Source organism: Daktulosphaira vitifoliae, unplaced genomic scaffold (assembly GCF_025091365.1).
Source record: "Daktulosphaira vitifoliae isolate Bord-2020 unplaced genomic scaffold, ASM2509136v1 Scaffold_1, whole genome shotgun sequence".
Lineage (NCBI taxonomy): Eukaryota > Metazoa > Arthropoda > Insecta > Hemiptera > Phylloxeridae > Daktulosphaira > Daktulosphaira vitifoliae.
In genome coordinates, this window is record NW_026099572.1 from 49,425,787 (window position 1) to 49,439,821 (window position 14,035).

Here is a 14,035-nt window from a genome sequence, read left to right on the forward strand (position 1 = left end):
TGTATGTGTGTCAATTTTTTAATATTTCATATAATAACACACATAATTAAGTGATTTGTAATAAATTAATTAAGTAGAATAAAAAAATAATTTAAACTGGCTTTTGGACTACTAAACTTAAGTTTAACACTAAATTAACTGATCATTTCACTATAATTTGATTTTTATTTAACTGTCAACTATGAATCTATAATCATTAAATTAGAAATTGTATGTGACTGGGAAAAAATTAATTTTTTGGTTTGATGCAGAATCAATTACCGCTATACAGAGTGATTGATTAACTATGCCACACAAATAATCTATGAAAATAAATGATACAAGATGTCTATACAAGTACAGTTATTTATAAAGTATAATTTATAATTACTATGAATTGTATTACAACGAATTTATTTAACTAGATCCACAAATTATTATCTTTTGTCAAATGATCAAAAACAATTTTAGGCATTATAATATTGATACTTAAAAATTATCATTATGAATGAATAAAAATAATTTTAAATGTATCACTATCTTACACTACTTATTATCTTTTATTGTTAGCATTGATCTAGCATTGTTATTTTTAAATTCTTTTCTTGTTAATATTTATTAAAATAAAATTGTTATTCTATTTAGTTATTATTAAATTAATTAATTAACCTAACCATTTCATTAATTATTGTTGTAATTATTTGCACTTTTTTAAATATTCAATTGTAATTGTTGGAAAAGAGTATATTCTTTTAAATTCATTTACTACAAGTTAATTTGTTGTATAATTTTAATTACTAATTGTTGAATTATTATATGATTATTATGATTTATTAACCAGTTTTTAGTATTCATAACTGCTAACATAGGTTTCCTTTCTATACAATTTTTTATGAATGATAGATTTTTTAAAACATATGTATTTATCTTTCCTACTTATAATAGATAATTATTAATGTTTAACATATTTTGGCAAAGTTCAAAAACCGTTTTTTTCATATTTGAGTGTTAAGTTAGTTCCATTTTAGTATTCTATTTATAATTATACATTTTTGTAACAAAAATAATTTTTATTGCTCATTTTTTATGTATACTTATATTTTAATTTTTTTTACAGCTGTCTTTTGTAAAAAATGTAGTAAATCAAAATTTCAAATATTATTCTAAAAAAAAACCCAGCACAGGGGAGTCGCGGCACAGTGGTGACGTGGCATAGTTGAATCAAGTATAATGATATCTGACAGTGATTAAAATCACTATAAAAAAAAAACGCTTCGATGCAAATCTTTAGATACTGTTTAATTTTAAAAAATTGGTGGATTATTCCAAAAACTACATGATTTGCTAGTTCCTTATTAATATCCTGATTAAGATAAAGTATGTCGAATGAAAAGGGGATTATTAAAAAATATTATTTCTCATAAAAAATTGTGTTGATCCATACACTTTTCAATAAGTTATAGCATTATAAAGTTAAAAATATAAAAAATAAAATCGAGAATTTTCAGACGAAAATAGCATTCGGTAACCATTTTTGCCGTGAAGACAAGTCTAGAGGTCAAATTTTTTTTTTTTAATTTAAGTATATTACATAAGCTTTAATTTAAGATATATATATAAAAGTGTCAGACCTTCCGGAACATTTTCAAAAGTTATGTTGAAAAAGTTGTCATTTTAAATCCCCTCCTGTGGGCAGATAAAGGGTCAAATTTACAAAAAAAATATACCAAATGATAGGTAATGACATCAAGCATCTATAAAAAAAAATTATATTGATATGTTCATTTTTGAAAAAGTTACGGCAGTTTTTAGTAAAAAAAATTGAAAAAATTTCGAAAATTAGCGATTTTTAAATTTGTAATTTTTTTGGAGGTTTCCCCCATTTACGGGNAAATTGAAAAAATTTCGAAAATTAGCGATTTTTAAATTTGTAATTTTTTTGAAGATTTCCCTAATTTACGGGGAACGAGGAAAATATTTTCAATTTTTGAGGGTAATGTTGTCAACTAGATACAATTTGTGATCTTTTGACGTATCGTTGAAAGAAATCCGTTCGGTGAGAGCTGAGAAAAAGTGGTAACAGACATATAAAAAAAAAAAAACCTAATAGTAAAACCAATACCTTTTCAGCTTCGCATCGAAGCTAATATAATTTGGGATTCATTGTATTATGTTTCTTTTCATAATGCATTATAATGAACTATTTAGCTCGAAATAGTATTTTAGGCATAGTCCATCATATTTCATCTCATTAGATTTTCAGTTTAATACCACTTTTTATATGTATTCTGTCTTCCCCTAACAACAATCATGGTTGTTTTAATGATAGTTAAACAATATCGATGATAATATTAAGTTTTTTAATTATAAACAACAACAATTATTATTTTACAATCTAGTTGCTAAGTGAATGATTAAATCTTATAGATTAATTACTGTTAAACGCATTATNTTGATGATAATATTAAGTTTTTTAATTATAAACAACAACAACAATTATTATTTTACAATCTAGTTGCTAAGTGAATGATTAAATCTTATAGATTAATTACTGTTAAACGCATTATTGTTAAAATTATTTAATTTACTTAGTACAAGACCTATATTATTTACCTAGTATAAATACATGTGCTTTTTAAAATAGGAAATTTTTAAAATATTTGTCTAAAACTGTAAGAAAAAAGTACTACTGTAAAATACTTATTAATTTTTTGTTTAGTAAACGTTATAAGTTTATATATTTTTAGAAAAATGTATATTTATTAAGAAATATACATTAATTCATTAAATTTGTTTTTCATTGAAAATATTAAAATAAGTTAGCTATATTTAACTATTTAAAAATTAACTTGTATAACCGTCTTTAAAAACTCTTTTTCGTTTTTCTTTTCAATTTTCATTAATGAATCCTCGATTTTTCTCTTGTGTTCTTTCTGTTTTTGTATATTATCTTCCCACTATACGACAAATCCATTACTATCAGTCTATGTTGTGAAGTTACACTCTCGCATGGGATAACTTTACAATGTTTTACTCGCTTTACGCTCTCTCTTTCTTCCACATCAAATAATCAATCTGTGATCTATTACTCCCACTTTTTTTTAGTCTTCCTTTATCTCTTCTTCCTTCAACATTCATTTCAATATCTGTTCTTACAGCTTCCGATTCTTCTCTTCTCATAACATGACCAAACTATCTAAGTCTACCTTGGTGCACTCCTACTCTTACCCGAAAACCTTCTGATACTCTAATTTCCACACTCCTGTATGTCTCATTTACCTTTTAATATTAGCACCACAGTACTATTCCTCCATTTATTAGGTACTTTCCCTTCTAATAAGATTTTATTTAAAAGCTCCTTCAACCACCTTATGCCAACACTGCCTAATATTTTCCATACTTCTACTGGCACTTCATCTGGTCCTACTGCTTTATTCATTTTCATTGATGCATCCCATACATCTTTCTCGCTATTTAATGTTCTTCCCTCTTTCTAAAATAAGTATTAACCACAACAAGATCATATGATACTGTGAAATCCAGGATTCTTTCTCTAGCCTCATTCTTCTCACTAAAACCATACTCTCCATGTACTATTTCATATCATCTTCTTTCATTACCTACATGTCCATTCATATCTCCACCTATCCCCGCATCATCATTACCAGGTATTCCTTGTATTTCCTCATCCATATCTCACCAAATACTACCTTATCTACTTCAACACATTCTACTTGTAGTGCTTATTTTATGTAGGCACTTATTTTATTTGACACTTTTCCTTAAAAATAAATTTTACTACTATAATTCTATCACGTTTCCTAGCTATTTCTACTACTTTACTTTTCATCTCCTCATCTATTACTATCTCTTCACCATTCATTGTATTGACTTACCTGAGTATATTATTTTATAACCCTCACCTATTTTCCTTGCTTTTTCACTCTTCCACTTAGTTTCCTGCACACAACAAATATTAACTTTTCTCCTCTTCAATATTTTTACTAATTCTCGACTTCTACCAGTTAATGTTCCAACATTCCAAGTACCTACTCTTATTTTGTATCTATCTTTCTCCCTTATACACGAGTCCAGTCTAGAGTTGAATGATAATATCCCTATACCGTTGACACTACAAGCGTTGGATAGACCTGTACACATGATTCGTGAAACAGATACCACACAAGTTGTCCAACTGGTATCAAAAACTTTATTCTTTAAGTCTTCTCCATTTTTATCTACTTTATTTCCTCTTACTAGTTGTCCCTGTGTACATCCGGGATGGGACAATCCGCCTAAGTTTTGTTTAGGACGCCTTATACTTTTGACAAAATATTACGTCGGCTGTTAATTAGACACAACATCATTAGTCTCCTCTTACGACTGACAGAGGAACCGTAGAAGTATTCTTTTCCCTTATACACAGGGACAAGTTCTTGAGATAACTACTAATTAGTAGAATCCAGTATTTACACTTAAAAAATATACTAAAAGAAAAATATTGTATTATTTTTATAACTTAAAGGCGTGTCAACTTAACCTTTTTAAATGGAAACATACATATTGAACTAGCTTATATAATAAAAAGTAATCTAATTCAGAATATGACTGGTCGATAATGGTATTTTGGAAGTTATTCTCATTTTTATACCTTAGCGGGACGAAGAGTACGGGCGGGTTATGACTAATGATAAAAAAAACAGCACTTAATCTCCAATCATTACATTAAATTGTTACATCTATATTTTACATGGTAGACATGAAAGTCATTTATTTGTTTTAGTATTAATTTATAACATGTACGATAATATAAACTTTCATTGAGATAAATTTTTTTTTATTTTAAATTAACAAAAGATTTCTTGGGACTAATTACAATAATTCCGTGTATTTCATTTAATATGAGTATTTTATTTATATTTCAAGATTAATACTTGTTTAAATTTTATTTCCTTAAATATTAAATTATATAGGATTTATATAGATTAAGTTTGTCACGTATATCGTAGGTAATAAGGTTCTTCACCTATTTGGCACTGGATGCCAATACAATACTCGTGTTATATTTGTTTAAAAAAAGTCAGTATGATTTGCTTCAAATTATTGGTAGTAATATATTTCATTTTTATATATTCTGAGCGTGAACACTTTAAAAAGGTGTGTACTTTGTGGGTTTATGGGCATTAGTGCAATGCATAAACATACGCGCCTATTGTGTTTTAACGTCATCCACGTATTGAATATCTTAGTGAAAAATTAATTTTTAGAAAGTTTAGTTGTGTTAATAATTTTTATTAATATTTACATAAAATTAAATATGTAGAATTATTGGTCAATTGTTTTTAAAAGTACGAAACAGTATATGTATTAGTGTGGTTAAAAACGGGTTTTAAAACTTTTATACTGGTACCCCTGAATTGATCTTAATGCTAAGAAAAACGAAATATGCAAAATTTAAGACTTATATATTAAAGTTAACTTATACCACATGGTTTTTGAAGTTGAGTAAAAGAGCTATAAAAGTTAAACTTTTTACTTTATTTATGTTTAACATATCGATACAAATATTTGACCCACCAATAGAAAATTTTATGAGAAGTTTAGATATGGTAGTGTTATGATGTTAAAACAATTAAAAAGCAATGTAATCGCCATTTATAGCAAAAAATATGTTATAATGACGATGTATTGTTAATGATAATAACATTTTCCCCAAAAATATATATATGCAATCTTTTTGTATATTTTAGTAAAATATTTTTTAGTTTTAAATAATATTAGCCACAAGTGATCTTTTTTTATCGTATAATATGCAAAAATCTTGAAAATACAATGTATCTACATTTTTTTTTTTTTTTTTTTGGAACTTTAAATCAAATAATATATAAATTATGTTCACTTAAATTATACAGTCATGTAGATTTTTTCGACCTTTAACTTAAGGGTTGAAAAAATCAAAATTTCAAAAATTGATCTAACTGATCTCCTAAATTAACATGATTCTAAATTCAAATCAGTTTTTAGAATTATTATCACATCAGTAGTATCGCCATACTATTTAATCTTTTTCTATGGTTAGAAGAAAAACAAATTGTTTTGTATGCATAAGACTAAGTGATTGATGTAGCCGTTATATTTAAAATGCTAGTGTGCGTATTTCCATTATCTTTTTCTGCTATTTTATTATCTATACTAATAATAATTTGCTTAACAAACGGCACAGCGTAAGATATACAAAACATGATTTACTTATATAGTGTGATTATTAAAAATGCTACCTCCCATTTTTCAGGCAATTAATGATNTATTTAAAATGCTAGTGTGCGTATTTCCATTATCTTTTTCTGCTATTTTATTACCCATGCTAATAATAATTTGCTTAACAAACGGCACTGCGTAAGATATACAAAACATGATTTACTTATATAGTGTGATTATTAAAAATGCTACCTCCCATTTTTCAGGCAATTAATGATTTTTTTTATAAAAATGTACATTTCACAATTTAATTCATTTAATTAATGTCAAGGTTATAGTCATCGGATATTTTGGAGAACAGAGCGCTTAACTAGTTTGATCAGAATATACGACAACTTATAAGGAATATTTTACAAAAACGTCTTTCTTTTTCCTCGCCTTAATCCCAGCTAGTTGGGGTCGGCCACCCTTATCCTAAACTTCAACTTAACACAATCTCCCACATTAGCTGTCCTCATATCGCATTCAATAACTTCCTATAGACGTTTTTTACAAAAAACGTCTATAGTTCAAAAATAAGCTATCTTATCAAAAATAAATAAATGAACCGTAGTATTCAATATAAAGTAATAGGTATTTAAAATTATATTTATATACATTTTTTTTTTTTAAGTCTATCGTTTTTGTTTTTTTTTTTATTTTGAACGAAAAGTTTATTATGCAAAAAATAAAAAAAAATGTTAGTTACAGAATTATTTTAAGTTTTAGAAAATATTTGTATACTATTCGTGTAATTCGATCACAACACTTACGAAACATTAGTCCACTACGTACCGCTCTGGTTCAATTATGCACAATGTCTATAGTAAGAAAAAATGATTTCTGAAGATACATTTTAGAGGTAACTTTTGAAAGTCAGATAGAAATCTATATTATTATTTTTTTTACTATTAAATGGAGAATGGTATAAATAGAATGTTGACTGATCGTTTGACTGTTTTGTAATATAACTTTTACATATATTAGAATTTATAGCTTTAGAAAATTCGAGGTGTGAGGAAGTGTTTGTGATGTTTTATTTTTATCATAATACACAGATAACCCTTACAACTAAAATTATATTATATAAAATCTACCCTCAGATAAATTATTTTCTTACTATAAACTTGATATTATTTATGGATTTTAAAAATATATCAAACTGTAAACTGTACATTTTTTGTGAAAAAATAGAAAGTAGTATTCTTAGTAAATCACTTTGTATACGGCTCCTAAATAAGGTCGGTACCCTGACGTACCTTAATATAATATTAGAGTTTCGAAGCTAATTAATATATTTGATGATTTACTTTTAATTCAGATAACTCTTAGATACAGTGAAATAACCCTATTGTTACTATTTTATAAGTTGTTAAACAAATAGTGCATACATAACAAAGACGAACGTCGATGTCTGGTTGCTTCGTGAACGACCGCACGTTCCTCTCCAATCATCACATTAGCCACGCGCATTGTTGTCCGTTTATGTTTAACCCTATTAACCCGCGCGGTGAGTATTTATGTTCACAGCGCAATTATTATCTTAAATTCAATCTGAAGCGGAACGCCTATGACCTAGCCCTTGACAGCCTCGGCGGTACATAAAAGTTTTTACTAGCAGCGAACATATCTAACCTACACGTTTTAGCGAGTCTAAGAATTCATCTGAAAAATATTTTGATTTCAATATTTGTCAATGAATTATTCTACTAATAATGTATTTGTTGTTTGTCATTGTAAATCTCAGATAAAACATTCGTTAATATTAAATTTTTTAATTATTTTTTGTCTTAGACGAAATCACTTTGTTATTACATTCATCGGTGACAAATAAAAATTATATAATTTCTGTTTGACAAAAAAAATCGTACATTTCGAAACAGTTTTAATTGGTCAAATAAAATGGTACAGATTCGGCAATTACATTAATCAGATACAATTTAATCATTTCCAAAAATTGCGTAATAAAACAAAATATTTATGCAATTATAAAAAAATGTATTCAAAATGTTTAAAATAAATTAATCATTCGTGTATCGTTAAGAAAAAAACAGTTCTATAGTAAAAAAGGATAAATTGTATTCATATTCAACTTTTCCCTGGTAGTTTTTTTAAATACCTATTTTATTATTTACAGTAAATCTTTCTAACTCCAGATCTGACATAATTAAACATCTGACATATTAAACAATATTACTTCAGTGAACATTTAAAATCTGTTAATAAACCATTTGAATTATTAATTTAATATAAAATTCAAGTAAAACTGACTTACTCAAATACAAAGTAATAGATGCTAAATTTATTATGTCTTCTGTGCCCGAATTATTAATATGTTATGATAATATCTTAAAATTGTTTAAAAATATATTCATTTTAAATATTTCAAAATATAATAGTACTCTAAAACCATTACATCTTAATGTATTTATTTGTTTTAAATTAAAAATAAATACGTTATGAAAAGTATAACTCGCATACATAGTAATCTAGGTTTAGTTACTATTTTACAGTCTATATTGCGTGTAACTAATTATTCATTGTGTATTTTTAATAATGTTCATACAAAGTATCGGGTTACTGGGTTAACAAAACGCGTGAAATTTATGCTCACATGTGTTTAGGCCTAGGAAATTTCCGTTTGGATAATTCTGTTCGACTATAACCGAATACGCGTCTACAGTATGCCGTGAAATGTGCATTAGGAAATGAAGATTGGAAATCAAGTAGCGTGCACTATATAATACAATGATCATAGGGCATGTGGTTCCGGTCATTTTTTTCGAGGGAAAAAAACAAAAAGGGAATGCACGGTCAAGGCTATAGTTTTATTGTTGAATTATAGTGATTCCCTAAAATGTAAACGAAGTCATTTTTACTTTTAAATGTATCCTTCTGATCAATAATTATATCTGGTGTTAGCTCACTTCACGTATCAGTACATTTATACTGTGTGCTCCGGCGTTAAAAATAATATTAAGAATCATTAATTTAACTAAATATATTAAATATGTTATACATATTTAGTTAAATTATTTATAAATAAGAGCGTAGGTATGAAAACTCGAATTAGTTTCAAGTAAACAACCATATTACTCTTATGTCTAACTAAATTTAACGGAGCAGTACAATTATAATTGCTAACCGTGTGAGTATAAGAGCATACAGAGAAAGTTATCCAACCTGGTTCGGATAAAACTGATATTGCATTATAGAAAATATCATTTGCGATCTAATTAATTAGGTATTAATGTTAAAAGTATTAAGCATAGTCATTATAAAGTTGTACCATATCAATCAATACAATGGCTACACATGACCCTTTATAATGCAGTTTTTTAGAATAATGGATCAAAAACTGATATGACGATTTGTCAATTTATCAGTAGATACTTTAGTTACTAAGTTACTCAGCTAAGAAGACGTTAAACATATAAAAACCTTTGTGAGGAATATGTTCCTATATATATAAACACATTATGATGTGTTTTCAAATTATATTCAGTTAAATAATTTTAAGCAGTTGCAAAAACCATAATATTAATTTTGTTACAATCAAGACCGGATTAAACTATTTGTATACTCTAAACACTCATTAAGAAATATAATTTCGTCAACTTTATTTTTCAAAATTCAGGCTATGACATATATTTATTATTGAAGAATAGTACTTTAACAAGAGCGAAGGGCAAAAAAATGTTAAAAAACCATTTTACTTAAAAATTAATTTATTAATTTTAACTGCCACTATATTTAATGATATTCATTATCATTTGTTTTTTTGGCCACAAGCTAAAGTAGATGAAAGATTTTATTTTCAATTTCGTATCCGGTACACTCCTCGAGGTTAGTTTTTATTTTAGAGTAGATACCGTAGTTGAATACAAAATCTTAACTGTACGAGACTAGCCTACAGGGCATGTTATTATGCAGCACTAAGTCTTCATTGGTGTGAGGCATTCTAGACTCATTAATAAAAGTAAATGTAATTTAAGTGTTAAGCCTCTGTCTCAACTGCGTACCATTGTGGACAAGCTCGAGGAATGTAAATGCTGATGATTCCATTATTGATACCAACTATTTTAGCTTGTCTATTTTCAAAACACAAAGCGATACTTCATGGTTTGTTCATTAATAAAGTTTGCACCGTGGACCTATTTACTTCTGTATAAAATGGAGGATTAATTACTCAGGACATTTTGATATCGTTAACTTTTTCAACATTAAACTAATGATGACGTTATACATATATGTCCATGTGGTACATAACTGTGCAATGGGCTTATAATACAAGATATTAAACTCTTGTCGTAACCGAGTTAGAATTCAGATCACCAATTATATAATTTCTTGAAGGTATGGTGGCATTTAAATGAATAGTCGTTAAATCTACTGTCATTTATGAAAATAGATTATTTCATAGAGTCGAGTTAGTTTTTTCTATTATTAAAAAATAGTGTTACTTGTAATTATGGCTAGAAAAGATACTTCCGGACATAATATACTAGTACAAATAGTAAAAATGTCTGCTGAATGATTCAGCATTTTTACTTCTTATATGATGTTTGTTTAGTTAGAATTACGCTATTCAATGTAATAATTTACAGAGCTTTTGACATTTTACATGATCTTAAATTTAATAAATCACAACATTTTTTTAATGACTTACATATAATTTTATGTAATATTTTATCAAATCTATTGAAACTCATCAGGAGATTACTTTAAAAAAAGTACAAGATATTTAATATATAATTGCAGACATTATGGTTTTTTTTTTTTTAAAGTATTATTATTATTTTTAATTATATTTATTTACGTAGAATCATTAAAGAAAATAAAAACAGGAACTTCGTGTCATTGACTTGTTTTGGTAACAATACTAAGTAACCTTATTATTGTCATTAAATAGTCTTGACATTGATATAATTCATGGTTTGGTCACTTTGGAAATAACAATCGTACATAAGAGTAATTATGGGCAAGTATCCAAATACTTTTGGCAAATAATTTCGCGTACGCCCAGACGTTTTTTCGATCAAAGGCAAACACGTAAATTACTTGGTAAGTTACGTATATAACTAAATAACTTCTAGTCAAAAACAATTTTGATAAAGAAAAATATATATATCCAAAAAACCAACATTATCGAGACCTATTTTCGTAAAAATATTTTGTAAATTTGTCGAGGATAAAATGAAAATGGGAAAAATAAATTTGCAACTCTCTAAAAGTATTAATTTTTTCAGTTGTATTTTTTGTTGTATGATTTTTTTATAAACAGAAAAATCTAAATATAATTTTTTTTTAGTTAAAAAAAGTTATTATTGTTTATTCTAAAACTATGAAATGGATGATTAAAATATAGGATTTTCCAATAAAAGGTGTTATTTTGATATTCAAAGAAAAATGCCATTTTTTGTTATAAATGATCGGATGTTTATTTCATTATAAAAAGGAAGGTATGCGGTTAATAGTGGAAAATAACTTCAGGCAAATGACCACCACAACCATGCTTACAGGACAATATCCTTTGCATGAAATTTTCCATAACCAAAACGCAAAGTGACTACCCTATGTCCTCGATAGCCATCTTTGAGGTCTTGAATCGACGCTGGGCTGTTAGTGTAGAAAGAAGTCGCAAGGTGTTGAATCACAAGATCTCGGTGGCCAATTGTGATCGCCTCTTCGAGAGATAACACGGTGCATTTCAACGACCCAATCAGCAAAGACACTACGTTTTTGATGATCGGCCGGCTTGAGTTCTTGTGTTAACTGGACTTTATAAGCCAAATCTTTATGCAAAATACGGTGTAATGATGTTTCTGGAACGCATAATTCCAAAGAACGACGAGGAATGGACAAACCTGGGTTTTCTTCAACACTTTCGGCTACAACAACAATATTTTCGGCTGTTCTTGAGCGACTTGCACGAATTTTATTCTTCACATCACTAACTTGTCCCAACAACTCGAATTTTTTCACCAATTTCTGTATTGCGGTCCGACAAGGTGCTTCACGACGACCCAAAAATGTTTGAGTTTTACGAACCGTCTCTGCCAAATTTTCATCATTTTTATAGTGAATTTTAATAATTTCAATGCGTTGTTGAAGCGTGTATCGTTCCATTTTTATTAATAGCGTAGTTTCTACTTGTCAAATGTCAAAAAATTACAGCTTCAAAAGTGACATCTACCGAAATAGTGGGCTATTCAAAATAACACCTCTTATTGGAAATCCCTTTATTACTATAGTGATTTTAAGAAATAAGTTGTATGTTCGACCACCTATAATTAAATGTGTATATATATTTACTATACAATTAACTTTGAATAATACAAATGAGTTTTGAACGCTAATAAATATTCTAGTAAAAAAATTAACCAATACTAATTTAACCAACAACCCGGTGATATTTAAATTGTTAGTATAACTAGTAATAATACCAACATATTATCAAGTATGATTTAGGATTAAATTTTTATAATTGGATACTTAAATGAGATATAAAATAAAAAATAAAAGTTTATTATAGCCTATGTAGGAATCAAAATTAATAACTTATGATCCAACGAACATATTATTGTTTTAAATATAGAATGTTATGAAAAACAGAAATTTCAGCTACGTGTTTCTGAAATCTCTATATTTGATTAATAGATGTAAAGAACATCAAATTATGAAGTATTTTTAAGAAAAGAAATATGGGAATATAACGAGATTGGTAATAATATGATGAATGCATTAATAAATTATCAACCATTATATAATAAGATAAATGAAAATGTTATATAGTTGGTTTTACTCATAATTTAAAAGTCCTTTCTAACTATATTATCTAAGCAATCATTCATTAAAAATAGTTTTATAGATCAGTTTACCTAAATACATTTTAAATAAGTATGTTCTAAGTACTACCAAGGTCTTACACCTGTTCAAACTTTAAATCTTATTTGAAAAATAATCTAAAAATTAACTACAGAAAGTGTCAATTTTATCTATTATATAATTTTTTTTAAATGTTCAAGGTGGTTATTAATAATTTATTATTAAAATTACTCAATTTTCACAAGCTCTCCCCTGTAATAAAATTCAATATTTATTTTTGAACATATACTAGAGACACATGAAAAACTAATAACTTATTTAAAATTAATAACGAACATAAAAACTGAATATGTTTATTTTTTAATTCTCAATTTTTGTCTACTTGTCTTATAAGCTCAAGAATAACAAACATATTTTAGCTAACATTTAAATTTAATAAAAATCGTTGAAAATGAATTTTTTAATTTTTCGAAGCGAAGATTACAATAGTCTCACATTGACTGTATATAAATGTTGTTATATTAAGCAATGAATTCATGTATGAATTGTATTTATGATGAACACATTGAATTACCTATACTGCAGAAACAGTTTGTAATTTACATAAGCTGTGCATTCAAAATACGCGAAAGTCACGTATTTTAACTTGTATACACAGATAAATAAAAGTACAAAACGTTTACAAAAATATATTGTACGTTATTCATTTACTTATTGAATAGTTAGTACTGATGAATCAAAAATAGTTTGCATAACAAAAAAAATAGGTTTCAGAATCAATTGTTTCTAGTTAACTGGAAGTAAAATACTTGTTGACTGGTAAAAATAATTAATTTGCTTGGAAATAAATATGTTAATATTAAAGAAAACGTACATTTTGTAAAATAATTTTATAATGTACACTATGATTAAATTAATGTAACTGACTTAACAGAAAATAGCTGGAAATATTTTTAGGTACTTTTTAAATAAAATGAATAGAGTACTTAAA

The 14,035-nt window shown here is 26.8% G+C and overlaps 1 protein-coding gene across 2 annotated transcripts in view; it reads left to right on the forward strand.

Annotated features, from left to right (window-relative positions):
• Window positions 1-14,035, forward strand: part of LOC126896731 (uncharacterized) — a 395,864-nt gene that overhangs the window by 265,057 nt on the left and 116,772 nt on the right. Inside the window, exons 3-4 of one of the 2 annotated variants that reach the window (XR_007701914.1) lie at window positions 1,676-1,851; window positions 1,925-2,058. The gene's annotated coding sequence lies outside the window, so the exon portion shown is untranslated. Of the gene's footprint in view, window positions 1-1,675; window positions 1,852-1,924; window positions 2,059-14,035 lie in introns of those variants that run through there. The other variant, XR_007701915.1, reaches the window with a different exon arrangement.